Raw genomic sequence first — 17,384 nt, 5'->3', positions numbered from 1 at the left:
ATAATGCTGTGTAAGCAATACCCAGGAAACTTCAGCGGCACACAGCAACAAATGTTCAGTGTGTCATCTGTGAGATGCGGGGGTTTGGGCTGAGCTCACACGTCCAGGGCTGGCCAGCTCGCAGCTGATCCAGGATGGCCTCCTGGCAACTCCACTCTGCTCTGCTTGTCTTTCATCCCTGAGCTGACTCGCCCCGGCTTGTTCTCCCAGCGATGACGGAGCGCAAGGGCAGCAGACCCAACTGAGCAGGGGCTTTTGAAGCCTCTGTTTGCATCCCGTTTGCTAACTTCCCGTGGGCCAAAGCAAGTCACATAGCTGAGCCAAAGCCAGGTGGGAGGGTTCTCTCCAGTTGCAGGAAAAGGATGTGGGTAAGAAAGGGTAAAACCATCTATCACAATTCTAACCCCAGTAGCTGCCTGCCACCAGTGTCGTTGCCAGAACCCTCCACCCTCCGTCCCCCGTAAAACTCCACCGGTCCCTTTTATGTTGTGGTTCCTGAACTGCTGGTCTGTGGTCAGCACCATTATGCTCCCTGAAGCCAGCCTGTTTTATCTCCAGATGCCAAACACACTGGTAGGCATGAGAGCACACCTGTGAACAAGACAAACAAGGTCTCTGCGTCCCAGGGGAAGAGACATGCAAAAAAAAAAAAAAAAAAAAAAATCATATAATTTCAGATAATGAAAAATTCTATGAAAAACAGGAACCAGAATTACTTGACGGAGAGAGCCTGAGAGTGGTCTCAGATGACAGTGACCTTTGAGATTCATGTTTATATCCTCAGCCCTAAGCCCAAAGCCGAATACAGAATAGGCTTCAACAAAGGTTAAAAGGAGGATGGATGGATGGATGGATGGATGGATGGATGATGGACAGATGGACGTACAGACACTGAGACCTGCCTGGCACCTCTTGCCATTGCTTCTTCACCACCTTTACTTTCTGTAGCCCACAGGGGCCAGGAAAGATCCCAGAGAGGAGATCCCATGTGCCCTCCACATCTGGAGAGCCAGCCCTGAGACTTCCATTAAGTGTCTTCTCCGCAGACCCAGAGGCTGGGGCATCTCAGCTCCCTGCGGCTAGCAGAGGGAATGCCTTCCTTTTGAACTCCCTGCTCAATGTTGGAAAAGAGTCCACAGAGCTAATGCTGCCCACTGACCCTTTGGAGAAGTCCAGAGCCACTCCTCACCCTTCTGTGTCTGCTCTGGTGTTGGGTGACATAAGGGACACAGAGAAGCATGCACGTTGCCAGCCAACCCTCCCCACCAGATTGCCCGGAGCCCCAGCAGCAGGTTCACCTGCCCCCATATCATGGCTTCTCACCCAAATTTACTGAATGACTGGGTGCCTCATGTATATATATATTCTTCACAATAACTCACAGATGTTGGTTTTATTACTAACTTCACTGAGAAGTGATGGTAGAATGGAAAGAGGACAGTTCTGAGTCCAGCCGACGTGGATTTAAATCCATATCCCAACCACATCTTAGCCCTGTAACCAGGCATGCTGACGCAGAGTTGAGTGTGACAGTGACAATTCAAATCCTAGAAACCAGCAGACTCAGTGGCGTCTAAAGCGTTTGCAAACATGTTCCAGAAGAGTGCATCTATTGAAAGTTCAGATGTCAGCGGCTTATACTTTTCTTTTTTAAAATACTTACAGAATTGACTGACAAAGTCCACTGAAAACTGAACAAAGTAATAAAAATTACCCAATCGCGTCTGACTACAAATAAAAAATTATTTTAAACGATACTTTCTCCCTGACTAAGGCACGGTGGCTTATCAAACGAAGGCTCCCGATGTGCGCTCTGCGGGGCAGGAGGGGCAGGTGTCTCATGGGGGTCCTCTTCGCCCAGGTCTCTCTCCTGGGTGGTGAAATTCAAGGCAGACGTGAAGTCAGGGGTAACAAGGGGATGGAAGGGTCTTTGAGCCATTTTCTGGTACAATTTGTACTATGGAAAGTTAGTTTTAATTTATTCCATATGAGTCATGAAAAACATGAAATATGCAGGGGGTTTATCGTAATTCTTGATGAGATAAATACTGTGCTCATGCAATAAAAAAAAATGGAAAATATGTATTTAGTCCAAAAACTTCATTTAAAAAAAGTTAACATAAGGAAATGATTTCCTAGAGAGCCTTTCAGTCTGAGACGAAAGACGGACCCAGCCATCTTAAGGATACAGATCAGATTCATCACTCTGAGTATGTCCCCTGACTAGGACAGGGTTAAGCAATGAGTTTTCCAAGCAGCAAGGTTAAATTCTGCAGAACCCAAGCACATGCTTGCCTACGCTGTGCAACTTAAACCTTGCGCAAACCAAGTCCTGCAGTCCCAACTACCCTGCTTCAAAATGACTAGCCGTGCAACCATGGGCAAGTCACTGAGTGTCTCTGAACTTCAGTTTTCCTATGACCATACTAACTACTTCCCATAGCAGGTGAGAAAAGCAAAGGAAACAATAGAGCTAATTAGGTAAACCACCTAACTTATTTACAGATGTTAGCTACTGTTGCTTTTATAGACTGAAAAGCAGATGCAAAATATTTCCAGGACCTATCATGAGCTCAGCAATGTGCTAGACGCTAAGAAAAGAAATGCAAGAGAAAGCAGAAGATGTGGTCTCTGCTTCCAAGGAGCTTGTAAGCAAGTTTTCAGGCACAAAGAGGAAGCAAAGAGGGACTCCTGTAAGATACAAATAAGCAAACTAGTATTTTATGGAACAAGTTACGAACGGCTAGAAGATTCTGAGAGTCAGGTGTGTGTGGGCAGTGAGAGGAAAACACAGTGGGAAGGAAGGTAGGTACCCCATGGGATAGTAGCAAGGCTGGGAAAACTACCAGCTCGGATGTCAGCTTGGCAAACACTGGGATCTCATTTAAGATCTGGTCATCCCCCCAGAGCTGCACGTTTCCCAAATGCGGCCATGGCCCAGCCAGGCCAAGAAATCAGAAGGAAGACCTGGGGAAAGCCTGGTCTCCAGGCTGGCCATGCAAGAGTACTTCTCTGGACCCAGATGCCTCATCTACAAAAGAGGCCACCAATGGCCCTTGCCCACCCCCACCTCTACTGGGAGGAGCTTTGAGAGAGGTCATGCAAACCTTATAGGGACTAAGGACCACCTCCAGGGAGGCCAGCTGGCTGACGGTGGAAACACAGACAAAATGGGGTAGAAGGGAGACGAGGAAGACGTGCACTGAGAGCCTGCCATGCACCAGGCACGGTGTCATGCACCTGCCACACTATCTCATGAATTCTCTCACCTGGAGCTGAAATTAGTATTCCCATTTTACCAATAAGAAAACTGGCCCTTATAGCAGTTGAGAGTATTGCCCAAGATCCTGTACCTAATAAGTGGAGGAAAGATTTGAACCCAAGTCCTTGAGACACCAAATCACACACTCCACATCACAGAGCTGGAACCGGACCCTGAGTGGGGCAGACATGGCAGGGAGGGCCATAAGCCTCTTCCTTTGTTCTCTCCTCCCCTTGGGTGGAAGGGGGAGAAGCTTGAGTTGGAGACATTTGCTGGGGCCCTTGGAAAGGTCTTGGGGGCTAGGAGAGGTAGAGCCAGAGGGTAGCACTTTAAGGGTGACTCACGGCTCCCCCCGCAAGACAGAGAGGGGAGCATCCCAGGGGACCCAGGGCAGGGGCCTCAGTGGGGAAGGACTGGAACTATATACTCTGTCCAGAACCAAAGATGGGGCATCTGACAGGGTGCTCCCTGGAGGGCATGTCTGGGCAGACAGAATAGGTAAGGCAAGGGGCTGGTCTCAGGGGCCACCAAGGTGAAGAAAGCCAGGAGCCTGGGCCCAAAAGTTAGGGAAGGCATCACCTAGGAGGGTACTCAGCCGGATCAGAAGTGGGAAGAGAGGGCACCTGGGTGGCTCAGTCGTTAAGCATCTGCCTTCGGCTCAGGTCATGATCCCAGGGTCCTGAGATCGAGCCCCACATCGGGCTCCCTACTTGGCAGGAAGCCTGCTTCTCCCTCTCCCACTCCCCCTACTTGTGTTCCCTCTCTCGCTGTGTCTCTCTCTGTCAAATAAATAAATAAAATCTTTAAAAAAAAAAAAAAAAAAAAGAAGTGGGAAGAGAATTGAAGTCAGGAGCTGAAGAATGCGGGAACAGCACACATAGACTCCGCTTCTCACCCTTGGAACATCATGGGTAGATATGGGTGCAGCCAACCGCAGGGTAAACATGCCCCATCTCCCTGCAAGATCGACGCTAAGTAGTTCCCAACGATATTTTTACATTAGCAGATGGAATAGAACTCAACAATCGCATGAATTTTTGGAATGAAACATGAGACTTCAAAGAAATGTTACAGTTGAGGCAACCACTGGAGCTGCCCCCCAAAACCTCCCAGCCATTAGGCTTTGCAATGGGAAGTTTCTGAAAGGAAACCTAAGGAGGCAAAGAGGTAATACTGCAGAGGGAGGAGAGCAAGGCCCATGCTCAGGGGAGGGCTGAAATTAGATATCTAAAGGACAAGACGGGGGACACAGGAGGCTCAACAGGGGAGCCCTGGACTGGTCTCTGAGGGTCCACTTACACAAATATGGAAAGGTGCCAGCCAAGATGAAAGTCATCTCCTGCTCATCCTGGGTTCTAATGCCAAATCAGCAAATCGAGTGTGTGTCTAAATTGCAAAGGACTCCAGGACAGAAGGAATTATCATCCTTATTATGTAGCATTAACCGGGACAGCCCTGCCCGTCTCCTGATTGGTCCTCGCCTCCCTGGCCACGCCTCCCTCCTCTGTCGCTCCACCCAGCTTCCCGGCTGATGCCCTACCCCAAACACTGCCCCAGGGGCTCTCTCTCTCATCTCCTCATCCACAAGTTACAGGTGTGAGCTTTGCCAATATTTGTTCTCTTTGGCCACTGTTGCTTGGACCCACCGTCCAGACACGGGGTTCTGGCTGAAACACCTCTGCTGCTAGGCCACCCTTGGGGAAGATAGGTCCACAGCATAAGAGGACCAGCAGGGAAGGGAGCCCAGCAACACACACAGGGGTACCCATTATGGGTTGAATTGTGTCCTCCCCCCCCCCCCAAAAAAAGAAAAAATTCATATGTTGAAGTCCTAATCCCCATATTTTCCAAATGTGACCTTATTTGAAAGAGAGTCATAATTAGTTAAGATGAGGTCACCCTGGAGTAGGGTGGCCTCTCATGCAGCATGACTGGTGTCCTCATAGACAGGGGAAGTGTGGAGACACAGCACGCAGACGGACATCGAGTGAGCATGAAGGCAGAGCAAGGTGCTGCTTTCACAAGCCACGGATTGCAGAGAATGCCAGCGAATCGGTAGAAGTACCAGCACGGAACAGAAGGAACGCCGCTGTTGACACCCTGATCTTGCACTTCCAGCCTGCAGAATGGTGAGGTGACAAGTTTCTGTCGTTGAAACCCCCCAGTGTGTGGCCTTTGTCAGGGCCCAGCCTCTCACCCAGGACTATGGAGGGCTTATGGAAGCTGTGTGTCTGAGCTGGGGCTTAAGGAAACAGAGGGTTCCAGATCGAGAAGGGGCGGGGCATGAACGTTGTTCTGGGCGGAGGAAAGAAGGTGAGCAGCAGGATGGAGATTTTTCCCAATTAAGTACCGCTTGCTTCCCTAAGTACCAGGCTTCTCGACAGGAAGTGAGAGCTGGTGGTGTCCCACGGACCACAGCGAGACTTAGAGCTGGAAAGGCCCTCAGAGACGTAGACACATCTCTGGTCTTACAAATAGGAAAACCCAGGGCAAGGGGGGCAGAAGCTTCTGGGGTCACCCAGGAATCAGAGCCCAGCCGGAACTGGAAGCCAGGCCTCCAGAAACCTGCTACGTGCACTGATTTCTGCCTGCAACATGACTGATGGGACATGGGCTCTGTGTAAGAGCAGGTTTCTCTTTAGAACAAGGCTTTTTAAAAAAATAAGTAAATAAAACTCCCTTAGCCATAGCTTTTGTTGGTATGATACAAAGTATTTTGTGTTCCAGGGTAAAGTTGGCCCGGACGACATGGGAATAGGAGAAGCTGTCGCCCCTCATGGCCTGGGGTGCTGGCACCTGAGGAAAGGGAGCTTCATCTGTGGGTGTTCTCACCTTCCTGAGGACCACTGAGGAGGAGACAGCGTCCAGAACTTCCAACCGCTCACCTGATGACCTAGAATGCACTCCTTTTTCCGCTCAAATTCAGGCTCAGTGACCCACTCTTCCCTGAGATGGTTTGGACTCTTAACTGGATTTAAGGAGAAATTTCACTGTAGAAATCTTTGGGGAGGTTCGACAGGGAGACTCCGAACCTTCCGTGGGTTCACCGGGCTCCCTCATCTGGAGGCAATGTTCTGGGCCGGGTGGGGTGGGGTCCGGCCAGCCGGGGCGCCTCGTCCAAACTAGAGGAGTTGGCTGGAAAAATTCTGAGTCCACCCACACTATTCTCACCCCACTGTCTCCTCTCATGGGTTGTGTGACATCGGACAAGCCCCACCCTCTCTGGGCCTCTGCTATACTGTAGAAGGCAGCTTGGCTATCTCACCTGGAGGGAGGCAGAGGGCTGGTCAGATGAACCTGACATTTCTCCCCACTCTAAAATGCTGAGCTAATTCATAAATGCAAACATTAACATTAAAGATTAAAATGGGCTTGAGTTTGGGAGCTCCTCTGATTTCTCTCCTCTCCTCTATGAGCTCCCCTTCCTCCCTTCCTTTGCTTCAAAATTAACCCCTCCTCCATGAAAGGGGGAGGACAGCACCAGTGTGCATGTCCCTCCTGTCTGTCCCTGTCCCCGGCTCTGGATTAACCCTTTATGCCCTGTACATCACCTCATTTAATTCTCAGAACCCTGGGAAGGACTATGGTTGAGCCCATTTCACATATTTGAAAACTGAGGCTCAGAGAGGTGAAACAGCTTGAGGCCAAGGTCCTGATCTCCAAACACACTGGCCCTCTTGCCCTAATGTGACACTGCATCATAGAAGCAAGTTCTACCTTGGATTCTCAACTCTATCCGCTTCTGCCTCCCAAGGGCCAGGCTCCAGCCCCACCCCCACCCCCTTGCACTGTGTCAATCTTAACCAGCTCCCTAACTCTGGCCAGCCAGCCTCCCCCACCTCTATAATGCCCCGTGTCCTCCCAGAGACCCAATTCAATGGCCTTTCTTCCAGCCAATGCATTCGTACCATCAACAAGTGCCCCCTGTCTCACGCCACCACAGACACTTCTTTCCTGGAGATTTTTTCCTGTCCAGAGCACCCCTCCTGTGCTTCTTTTATTCTGTAGGATAAGGGGTTGGGGGCAGGGGTATGGACTTAGAGGTTCTGGGCTCATCCCCGATCAGCTACTTCCAAGTCTCACTGATTTTTTTTTTTCTCCTAAAGCTTTCTCTGATTCCTGTCTCTTCCCTTCTTGAACCTTCGATATTTCCTCATAAACGGCTGCCTTGTGGGAAACACCACCGCACAAGCTATCCACCAGACATGGGGGAAAGGCGTAATCATTTTGTGGATTCATCACCATGTGCTTACAAGAGAAAAATAAAAATCAGGTCATCTTGCTTTCTTAAGAATGCTGATCTGAATGCAAAATTCCAATGCCACAGAATTACACTGTTTATTCAGATAGATGCCAGGGGAAAAAAACTTAGCCCTTCCCAATTCAGGATGCATTCCCCTGGTTAGAAAAGTGGCCTCTCCTCAATGATCAGGAATATTTACAATGTTTTATAGAGAAGAGACTAATATCTTTGAGTAAGAGAAGCATGGGGGGATGGGAGACAACTAAGCTCTAAATTTTGAATGTGGTATCACACAATAGCGTCCTATCTGGAATAGAGAACATGCTCTATTCCAAAGTGTTAAGAATGAGCTTCAGGAATAGAGCTACCATACGATCCAGCAATTGCACTACTGGGTATTTACCCCAAAGATACAAATGTAGGGATCCGAAGGGGTACGTGCACCCCGATGTTTATAGCAGCAATGTCCACAATAGCCAAACTATGGAAAGAGCCAAGATGTCCATCGACAGATGAATGGATAAAGAAGAGGTGGTATATATATACAATGGAATATTATGCAGCCATCAAAAGGAATGAGATCTTGCCATTTGCAACGACGTGGATGGAACTGGAGGGTGTTATGCTGAGCGAAATAAGTCAATCAGAGAAAGACATGTATCATATGACCTCACTGATATGAGGAATTCGTAATCTCAGGAAACAAACTGAGGGTTGCTGGAGTGGGGGGTGGGGTGGGAGGGATAGGATGGCTGGGTGATAGACACTGGGGAGGGTATGTGCTATGGTGAGTGCTGTGAATTGTGCGAGACTGTTGAATCTCAGATCTGTACCTCTGAAACAAATAATGCAATATATGGTAAGAAAAAAAAAAAAAAAGAAGATAGCAGGAGGAGAAGAACGAAGGGGGAGAAATTGGAGGGGGAGATGAACCATGAGAGACGATGGACTCTGAAAAACAAACTGAGGGTTCTAGAGGGGAGGGGGTGGGGGGATGGGTTAGCCTGGTGATGGGTATTAAAGAGGGCACGTTCTGCATGGAGCACTGGGTGTTATGCACAAACAATGAATCATGGGACACTACATCAAAAACTAATGATGTAATGTGTGGTGATTAACATAACAATAAAAAATTTTTTAAAAACTAATGATGTAATGTATGGTGATTAACATAACAATAAAAAAAAAAAGAATGAGCTTCAGTTTCTGGTTCTGATGCTCCAGACTATAAAAATACACTCCCTTTCTTCTCAAGTTTTCCTAAATGAAGTAAGATTAAAAACAAACAAGCAAACAACAACAACAAAACCTTAGCCAGGAATATTATTTGAAGGTAGAATCTGTCCCAGCTGGAGTACAAACAGTTAACAAAGAAGAGAGAGAGATGCAGCAGGAGGCTGCGAATCTTATATTGCCAATTAAAGGACAACCCAAAGCACCATTTACAGAAAAACCAAGTCTACATTAATAGAGGGAGCAATAGGTTCTCATGAAAACCCACGGCCGTGACTATTACCTAGAATAATAGAGTTCTTACACAAGCAGAGGTATGAGAGTGTTGTCTAAATTCTGAAGAGCCCAGATCATTTCTTTGGTTTCTGTTTTGTGATCTCTAAGATGCAGGTAATAATGACATCACAGGGTTGTTGAAAGAAGCAGTTCATCATTTTTTCATGCTTTTCCCAGGGGAGCTCAATAGGTCCTTCGGGACTTTTGTCCTTATTTTCCACGTGATTGAGGGAGCAGAGAGCTATTTATTGAGGGCCCACCGTACATTCGTTGCTCTACAAGATACAGTATGCAGTGGGGGGGGGTGGGGTGCAACCCACGTGATGTTTGGCATGAAACGGTTCAAGAGCAACACACCTCCTAACTTCCGACTCTTGCTGCCAGGACTTCTTTTTAATGGTGTGATCTAGAAGACGTCATGGTGTCTATGTTTCTACCTGACAGCAGAATCTGTTTTCAGCTCACGCGCCAACAAGGAAGTGAGTCTTGCTCCCAAAAGGCATTCACAACACCCCTACTTTCTCCACAGAGCAGTGGAATTCAACACTGAAAGGGAAGTGTGGGAAGCTAAGAACAGAAAGGGAACCATGCCTACATTCACAAGGAGAGCAGGCAGCCAGCATTTTTGCAGAGCGAGGAAGGAAGCTACCCTGCTCAGAGACACAGTGGGAATGGCTGCACTGAAGGAAAATGGGAGCAGGTGCATGCACGGACAAGACAGACACGGGTTCCTGGGCAGGAAGATGCCCGCCATGCCGCCTCAGCGGTGGAGGTGTGTGGCATTCCCGGAGGACGGGCAGAGGGGGCAGTCCTCCCATCCCTGGCCAAGCTGGTTACCAGGAATTCCTTATGGGAAGGTTCTCAGCCCTGGGGGCCTGAGCATTCATCAGTCCAGTCGTCTGGGAAACATGTCTGAGTGCAGCCCAGCCTTACCTAACGAGGATCTCTGGAGGGAGTGCCCTAGCATTTCACAAACATTAATGCCCTTATCCGGTCTTCTGACTCTGCCTCCAATTCTTCTCTATCTTTCCCGCCTTCGTTCTCCTTACGTTTGAACTTGAAGAGAACTCCAGGTTGTGGACCCCTCCATCTCCCTGTACCCTCCTGGTCTCTCTTCCTTTCCAGCACAGTCTGAAGCTCTGTCTTAGTCTGGGTTCTTCAGAGAAACAGAACCAACAGGAGATAGAGAAATTTATTATAAGGACTTGGTTCATGTGATTATAGATGTAGTCCCAAGATCTGCGGTCTGCAAACTGGAGACTCAGGAGAGCAGGTAGCTTAAGTTGAGCCTGAGGGCAGGAGAAGAGCCGTGTCCCAGCTCAAGCCCTCAAGTAGGCACAGTTCCCTCTTGCTCTGCCGTTCTGTTCTATTCAAGTCTTCGACTGATTAGATGAGGCCCACCCACATGGGGGAGGGCCATCTGCTTTACTCAGTCTTCCAATTCAAATGTTAATCTCATCCAGAGGCACCTCTCACCAGACACACCCAGAAGAGTGTTTGACCACATCTCTGGGCATCCCCTGGCCTGGCCAAGTTGACACATAAAATTAACCAGCACAGACTCCATGGTCAATCATGTGGACTCTAGTGAGGGCTTCTGTGATTCCTGCCCTGTAAGATCCAACATCTTCTGCATCTCTACACCCAAGGGGCTCAGGGCTCTTGGGGGTTCCTGGACCTGAAACAACCACAGATTTTTCTCTCCATCGCCAGCTGGATCCTCAGCACCTCCTTTCAACTACTCTCTAACCCTAACCTTCTAATCAGCAATGCCACACATGCACTGCCCCTCTCAAGACCCCCACTTAGACCCTTCCCATGGCCCTGCCACCGCATGCCTCCCTAACTGTAGATCCAGACACACCCACTCTTACCCATCAGGGCTTCATTTTTCCCAATTGCCCAAACTTCTCCACCCACTCTTGATTACGGTCACTTCCTCCCCTCTGACTCTTACCTCTTTCCCTCCCTTTCCCCCTTCCCTTCCTCCTTCCCTCATTCTCCCTCCCTCTCTCCCTTCCTCTCTCTTCCCCCCCCCCGTCTTCTCTCCCTACTCACTCTCTCCCTCTCTTCCTTCTCCCTCCCTCTCTTTCTCCCCAGCCCATCTTGCTTCCTTTCCCTCAAACTTCAAACATGCTCAATTCCCTCCCATGCTGTGATTATGAATAATGCTTCCACCCAAAGACGTCTGTGTCCTAATTCCCAGAGTCTGTGAATATGTTACCTTATACAGCAAAAGGGACTTTGCATTGATTTAATCAAGGACCTTGAGTTAGGAAGCTCTGCCTGGATTCCAGGTGGAGCCAATGTATTCACAGGGGTCCTAACAAGAGGAAGGCAGGAGGGTCGGAGTCAGAGGTATGACTACAGAAGCAGAGAGGTCAGAGTGTGGCAAAGAGGGAACCATGAGCTGGGAAGTGCAGATGACCTCTAGAAGCCAGAAGGGCAAGGAAACAGATCCCTCCCCAGAGAGCTTCCAGAAGGAACACAGCCCTTTAGGACTTCTCATCTCTGTAACTTAAAGAGAATATATCTATGCTGTTTTAAGCCCCAAAAGTTGTAGTAATTTGATACAGCAGCCATAGGAAACGAACATACATCTTAAAAATAATCTCCCTCAATCTAAATCCCTCCTTAGGCCACCAGCCAAAACTCTCCTTTCCTTCTTATCCAAACTTTTAAAATTAGTCGTCTGATCTCCTTACTTACACTTCTTCAACCCCCATTCAACCTACTGCTTCCCGTCCCCTCCCTACTGATATGGATTTTATAACTTATTGGTTAGAATAACCTATTGCCAGTGCCATGGGAACCACCCAGCCTGAGAATGTTCGATGAGTTTACTGGAAGGGCGGGGTTGACTGCCACCTCCATACTCACATCTTGAAATTGACAGCTCCACGCCAGACCTCTCCCCGTAGCTTCAAACCACATGCCCACAGCCATCAGCGCGTTTCCACATAGGCACCCGATAGGAGCCTCAAACCCAAGTTGTTTGAAACAAAATTCATTGCCACCTCCTGTCCACTCCCCGCCCCAACACACACACACACACAAAAGCCTTGCACTACTCTATTTCAGGTTGCACTGCAATATAGAACATATAACCAAGGTTACAGACCCACGGTTCAACTCGCTTACTTACCTCTCCTTCAGTCACCCGTATCCCACCAATCTTGCCAGTCTTGCACCCGAACTATCTCTTGAATCCATACATTTTTCTTCATTCCTCATGGTTGCTATTTTATTTGAGGTCACCATTACTTCTCGCCTGGAATCACCTCTTCATCTATCCACCTGCTTCCACGAGGACAGATCTGTTTTTCCCACTGCAACCAGAGTAATCCATCAGCAGTGGAAAATCGACCGTTTACTCCCTGCTTACAACCTCCCGTGGCTTCCTAGATGAGACAGAGTGTGCTGCGTGGCTTATGAGGCTTTCAATAATCTAATGCCTACCCAGCCTCCCCTGCCCCATTTAACTTCAGACCTTGCCTCGAGCTTCATGCCCTGTCTACACTGTGTGTACCTGGCTCTTCCTTGCTCCCGTGGCTCTTGCTTCTGGTGATTCAGATCCTTCCAATCCTCGTCTCAGTTACTTGTCCTTCAAGACTCCATTCAAGCACCATCTCCTAGAGAAAAGTTTTCTAGACTCCCCCAGGCTGAGCTAGGTTCCCCTCCTCCCGGTTCCCAGAATGTGTGTGCCAGCACTGGGCACAGTGCCTAATGCATCAGTGTTTGCTGAGTGAATAAATGAATACATAACCAGTCCACTAGAGTTAGTAGGTGTGGCTAACAGAGGTGAGAGAGACGCTTTGGGAGCCCGGTGGAGGCGCCTCCCCCTCCTGGAGAGTCAGGGAAGCCTCTGTGAGAAGGAAGCAACAGATCTGAGCTTGGGAGTGACATAGAGAAAGGAGAGGAATTATGTGCTAGGCAGATAAGCAAAGTCTGCTCCCTGGGCATGTCACCTCTGCAGGTCACACAGGGACCCTGCTTGCTTTAAGGCTCTCTACCACCACGACCCTGAAATTCTTCACTTTTGAACACGGGCACCTGTGTCTTTCCCCTCGCACTGGGCCCACAACTTCAGTACCCAATCATGCAGGTAAGACTGGCTTGTCCAAAGGCATAGGAACATGAGAGTTCAAACCTGACCATAGTTTCAGTGTCTGCCCCTCCCAGCCAGACACTTAAACACAGTAAGAGTGCATCTTGATCTATTTATAAATGTTTAGAGTTTAGGCGGGAAACACCAAATCCACATTTCCAAGCCTTTTTCTGCTCATCACTTAAATACGCGTATCATGGGGAAAATCAAACCCATACGATTTGGATTCATTTACACTTTGCTCATCAAAATGGCCTCCTGCCCCTCCCCACAAGGGCTATCTCATGTCCACGAAGCCATCTTCGCTCCTGTGGAGTCTCTGGGTTTAAAAAAAGGGAGTTTGAACAATCTGAATCTGACTAAAGAAAACTGGATTTAACCCTCAAAAGGTCTGATTACATTTTGCAACTCTACCTCTCCCAGATCAAGGCCGGGGGAGCGGACTTGGCTCAACTCAGTCCCCCAGGTCACCCCAATATCCCTGTGGCAGGCACAAACCCCAAGGAGGGACACTTCATTCCAAGGAGGCAGCGCCTTGATTATGCATTAAGAACTAGAAACTTGGAGGAAATCATATCAATAGCTGCTTGAGGGAAAATAAGCCTCTTGCTCACACTGCTGCATTTAGAATCACAAATCTTTAGGACTGAAAGGGATAACTGAGATCATCCACGATAATGACGACCATCTGCGCAGCACTTTACACTTGATAAATCACTTTCTTATCTAATCTCTGCAGCTATTTTATAAGAGAGGTACTATTATCATCACCCTCAATTCTATCGCTAGGAAAATGAGGCTCAGAAAGGTTGTGTGGATTTCCCAAGCTCACACAACAAATACAATGGTGGGACTCAGACTCATGCCCTGGACACTCCCCCAGGGCTTGTCGCCAACCCTACTCACCACTTCTCAGGGTGAAACAAGGTCAGGATTGTCCACACCCCGGCCAGGCTGGCCAGCACCCATCACGCGCAGGGAGGGGTGACAGAACCAGAACACCCACCTCCTGCCTGGCGTCCTTTCTGCTTCTCCAAGTGATGCTCTTCTCCCTTGTTTGGAAGAAGTCAGGAAGGAAGGGACCTTATCTCTTCTCATGAGGTTCAAAGAAATAGCTTCATTGTTTCTGACATTGCAACACCCACCCCTTTGAAATAGTCACAAACAGAGTGATTCGCTTTAACATATGTTATCTTTCCCATTCTTGTAACAACCTGGTAAAGTAGATATTCTGTAACCCATCTTCCTCCAAGAGGAAACTGAGAGTCAACGAGAATAAATAATAGCCCCCTATGACCTAAATGGTAAAGAGCTAACAGTGCCAGGACTTAAACCCAAGTTTTCTGGCACCAACCGAAAGATCTTTCCGCTAAGCCGCACTGATGGCATTTGGCTGCAATCCCACGAGGACAACCAGTGGCAGAAGATGGAGCTGATGGAAGGAAAAGGGAGGGACGAAAGTTCTCTCCAAGGGCCTGCAAATGGGACAGATTACTATACAACCTGCCTGTTTGGCCAGGATCATTAAAAACTATGGGAGAATTGTATGCATGAGGAACAAGACAGACTGAGAAGAACACGGACTGGTTTAGAGCAAAACTGGAGTACATATGTATATGTATGCAGAAGACTTACTGTTTTACCTCTTCCAAATATATGCAAAGTAAGCTATAAATTAGTACTAATCAGTACCCATGAGGTGAATTAATTAAAAAGTTATAATTCACAAGAGGCCTATGTTACTCAGTAATGGATCACCAAAGCTTATGAATATGAGAATTAATTACCTGCACCAGATGTTGAAGGAATGCTTAATTTCTTGAGCTGTTGGTTGCAAGCATCCACTGATTCTATACAGCTTTGAAATGAAGCTAACATTATTGTGTTTACTAAATCATTATTTTAACAAACTTACTAATGACTTAATATCCAGTGCTTTGCTGTGCTAGGGATCTTATACTCATCATTTCACTGAACCCTCACAACAACTATGTAAGATGAACATAATTATCATCATTTTATATGTGCTAAAAAAAAAAAAAAAAAAAGGCTCTGTGACCTAAGAAGCCAAGGTCACACAAATTACATAAAGGACTGCACATATGAACTCATGTCTGCCAAATTCCACCCAGGCAATGGCATTTGGTTCAAATGAACCCCTGACAATTCTGGTTTCCTAAACTCCAAATGACTGAGAATTTATCCCATTTGTAAACCATTTGGTTTTGCCTGTTTTTCACCCGAAGCTTGGAGAGACTCTTGAATCTTAAATCTGCAGGCACATGAGTCCATTCATTTCATGCTATGTGTTCATTTCCTAACTTGTTTCTCAATTCCACTTGAACCAAAACCAAAATCAAATGTTTTCTGCCTGGTGGGTTGCACACATACAGAGTCAAATTCCAGTCATCACTGCAAGGGCTGAGAAGCAGCATGAGCATAAATAAGCCACAGCCACAAAATCCCAAAACCGCACTGTGTGCGGCTGCAGGAAAAAGGAAGCAGTAGAGAAATTAGAATTTAAAAAAATGGATTCCATGTGGTTTTAAGTTTTATGATGTTTTACATTTTAATAGTACTTTTTTTTATTTTCTACAAGAAACCATTTTTCTTGGGTAATAGAAAAACACAGGATAATTATTAAAATTATCAATGACAGTTTGGCTGGGTATAGAATTTTTGAATCACAGACTTTATAAATGTTGTTCCATTGACTGCCTTTACCCAACATTGTAGAAAGAAGTCTGAGGGATCCTTGATTTTGTTTTCCACTGTACTTGTTTGGTGGTGTTTTTTGTTTTTTGCTTTTTGTTTTTTCCTGTCCTGTCTGAAGTTTTTTTAGGATTCTTTTGTTATCCATGGAATTCAGTATTTTCACAGGCCAAGTCAATATGTTTGTCAGACTTACTTAACTCTTCTTGATAAGATTCTCATGACAGGTTCACAAATGACTTGTGGAAACATTTCATTCCATACGATTCTGAATGTTGCTTTCATCATCTTGTATCTATGTCATTTTTTTTCCTCCATCCAATGCTTCACTCATTGATTTGGTGCTCTACCATTATTTCTTCATGACTTGGAATTTCTACTCTGCTATTATGTGTGTCCTTACATTATTTTCTGGCATCTGCTTTATCCCAATAATGGCAATGGAATGTCAGTCAAAATGCAATGAAATATCTTAGGAGATTTAATGTCCTAAAGTTTATAAGAACAAATCCATAAAATGAAATGGGACATTATGGGGGAGGAAGTGGGAAACAGGAGAAATTAAAAGAGGAGAGAGAGCCAGCCAATAAAAGATATTAAAATGAGTTTTAAAGCTAAAATAATAAAAACAGTGGTAGCGCATTGCCAATCTAAGCAGGCAAATCAAGGGAACAGTATAATTTTGTTTATTCTTCAGAAGGTATTTCAACTAGGAAGGGAAAGGACTCTACCTGGCAATGGCAGTGAAGCTCCTAGCTAAGCACTGAGGGAAAAAAATACCATGCTAGAACCTGGACCTACATTTTATAACTTCAGTTCTGAATGAATTTAAAATGTAAATTAAAAAAAATAAAAATATTTAGCTAAAATTAATAAATATTTATATAATCTTCATCTATAAGAAGGCTTTTTGAAGTATTTCCCCAAATACATTCAGGGGAATGTAAAATCTGACAAATTTAAGTCTATCAAAATCAATTAGAAAAATAAATATGGAAAGCAATAGAGAAAGATACCAATGGGAAATTCACCAAAAAAGAGAGAGAAAGAAATACATATGGCCAAAAATAAGAAAAACATTTAACCTCACTATAATCAAAGCATTATAAATTGAAGGAAACTCTTCACATGTTCTCAGCTTCCATCTCTTGCTTCATGGTCTCTATTTTTATGCATTTGTGAGACATAAAGGGAAGATTTGATTAGGAGAGCCTGGTGAGAACTCAAGGTGGCAGAACTTGATGGAAATTGGTCAGAGAAAAGACAAACATGAGCTGGAATAACATAACCATGCCCTGTAATGAGAAAGACAACAGGTAGGACTAGGCTCACATCACAGAAAATTCACCATGGACTGGGGTAGTCAAAGAAGACATTTTAGGAAAATTGGACCCTTGAACTTGAGAAAAGATAACAAGTATGGTGGACTTGGGTATACTCCAAACTTGGCAGCCTGCCTCAGGTGATCAAAACGGCTATGAATTCACAGAAGATAACCAGACAGTAGGAAATTAATTCAGTCTAGATGGCAAGAAAATGGGCTTGTGAGT

At 46.4% G+C, this 17,384-nt stretch overlaps 1 long non-coding RNA gene across 2 annotated transcripts in view; it reads right to left on the bottom strand.

Annotated features, from left to right (window-relative positions):
* LOC116648213 overlaps nucleotides 1–12,686 on the bottom strand; it is an 81,324-nt gene extending 68,638 nt beyond the window's left edge. For both annotated transcript variants that reach the window (XR_004302465.1, XR_004302464.1), the window contains exons 1-2: nucleotides 12,544–12,686; nucleotides 12,160–12,343 (exon numbers count right to left, since the gene is read on the bottom strand). This is a non-coding gene — a long non-coding RNA (uncharacterized LOC116648213). The remainder of the gene's footprint in view (nucleotides 1–12,159; nucleotides 12,344–12,543) is intronic.
* Nucleotides 12,687–17,384: the final 4,698 nt, after the last annotated feature.

The sequence above is a fragment of the Phoca vitulina genome, unplaced genomic scaffold (assembly GCF_004348235.1).
Source record: "Phoca vitulina isolate PV1807 unplaced genomic scaffold, GSC_HSeal_1.0 scaffold42, whole genome shotgun sequence".
Taxonomy (NCBI): Eukaryota; Metazoa; Chordata; class Mammalia; order Carnivora; family Phocidae; genus Phoca; species Phoca vitulina.
This window is presented reverse-complemented; position numbering and strand designations above follow the sequence as displayed.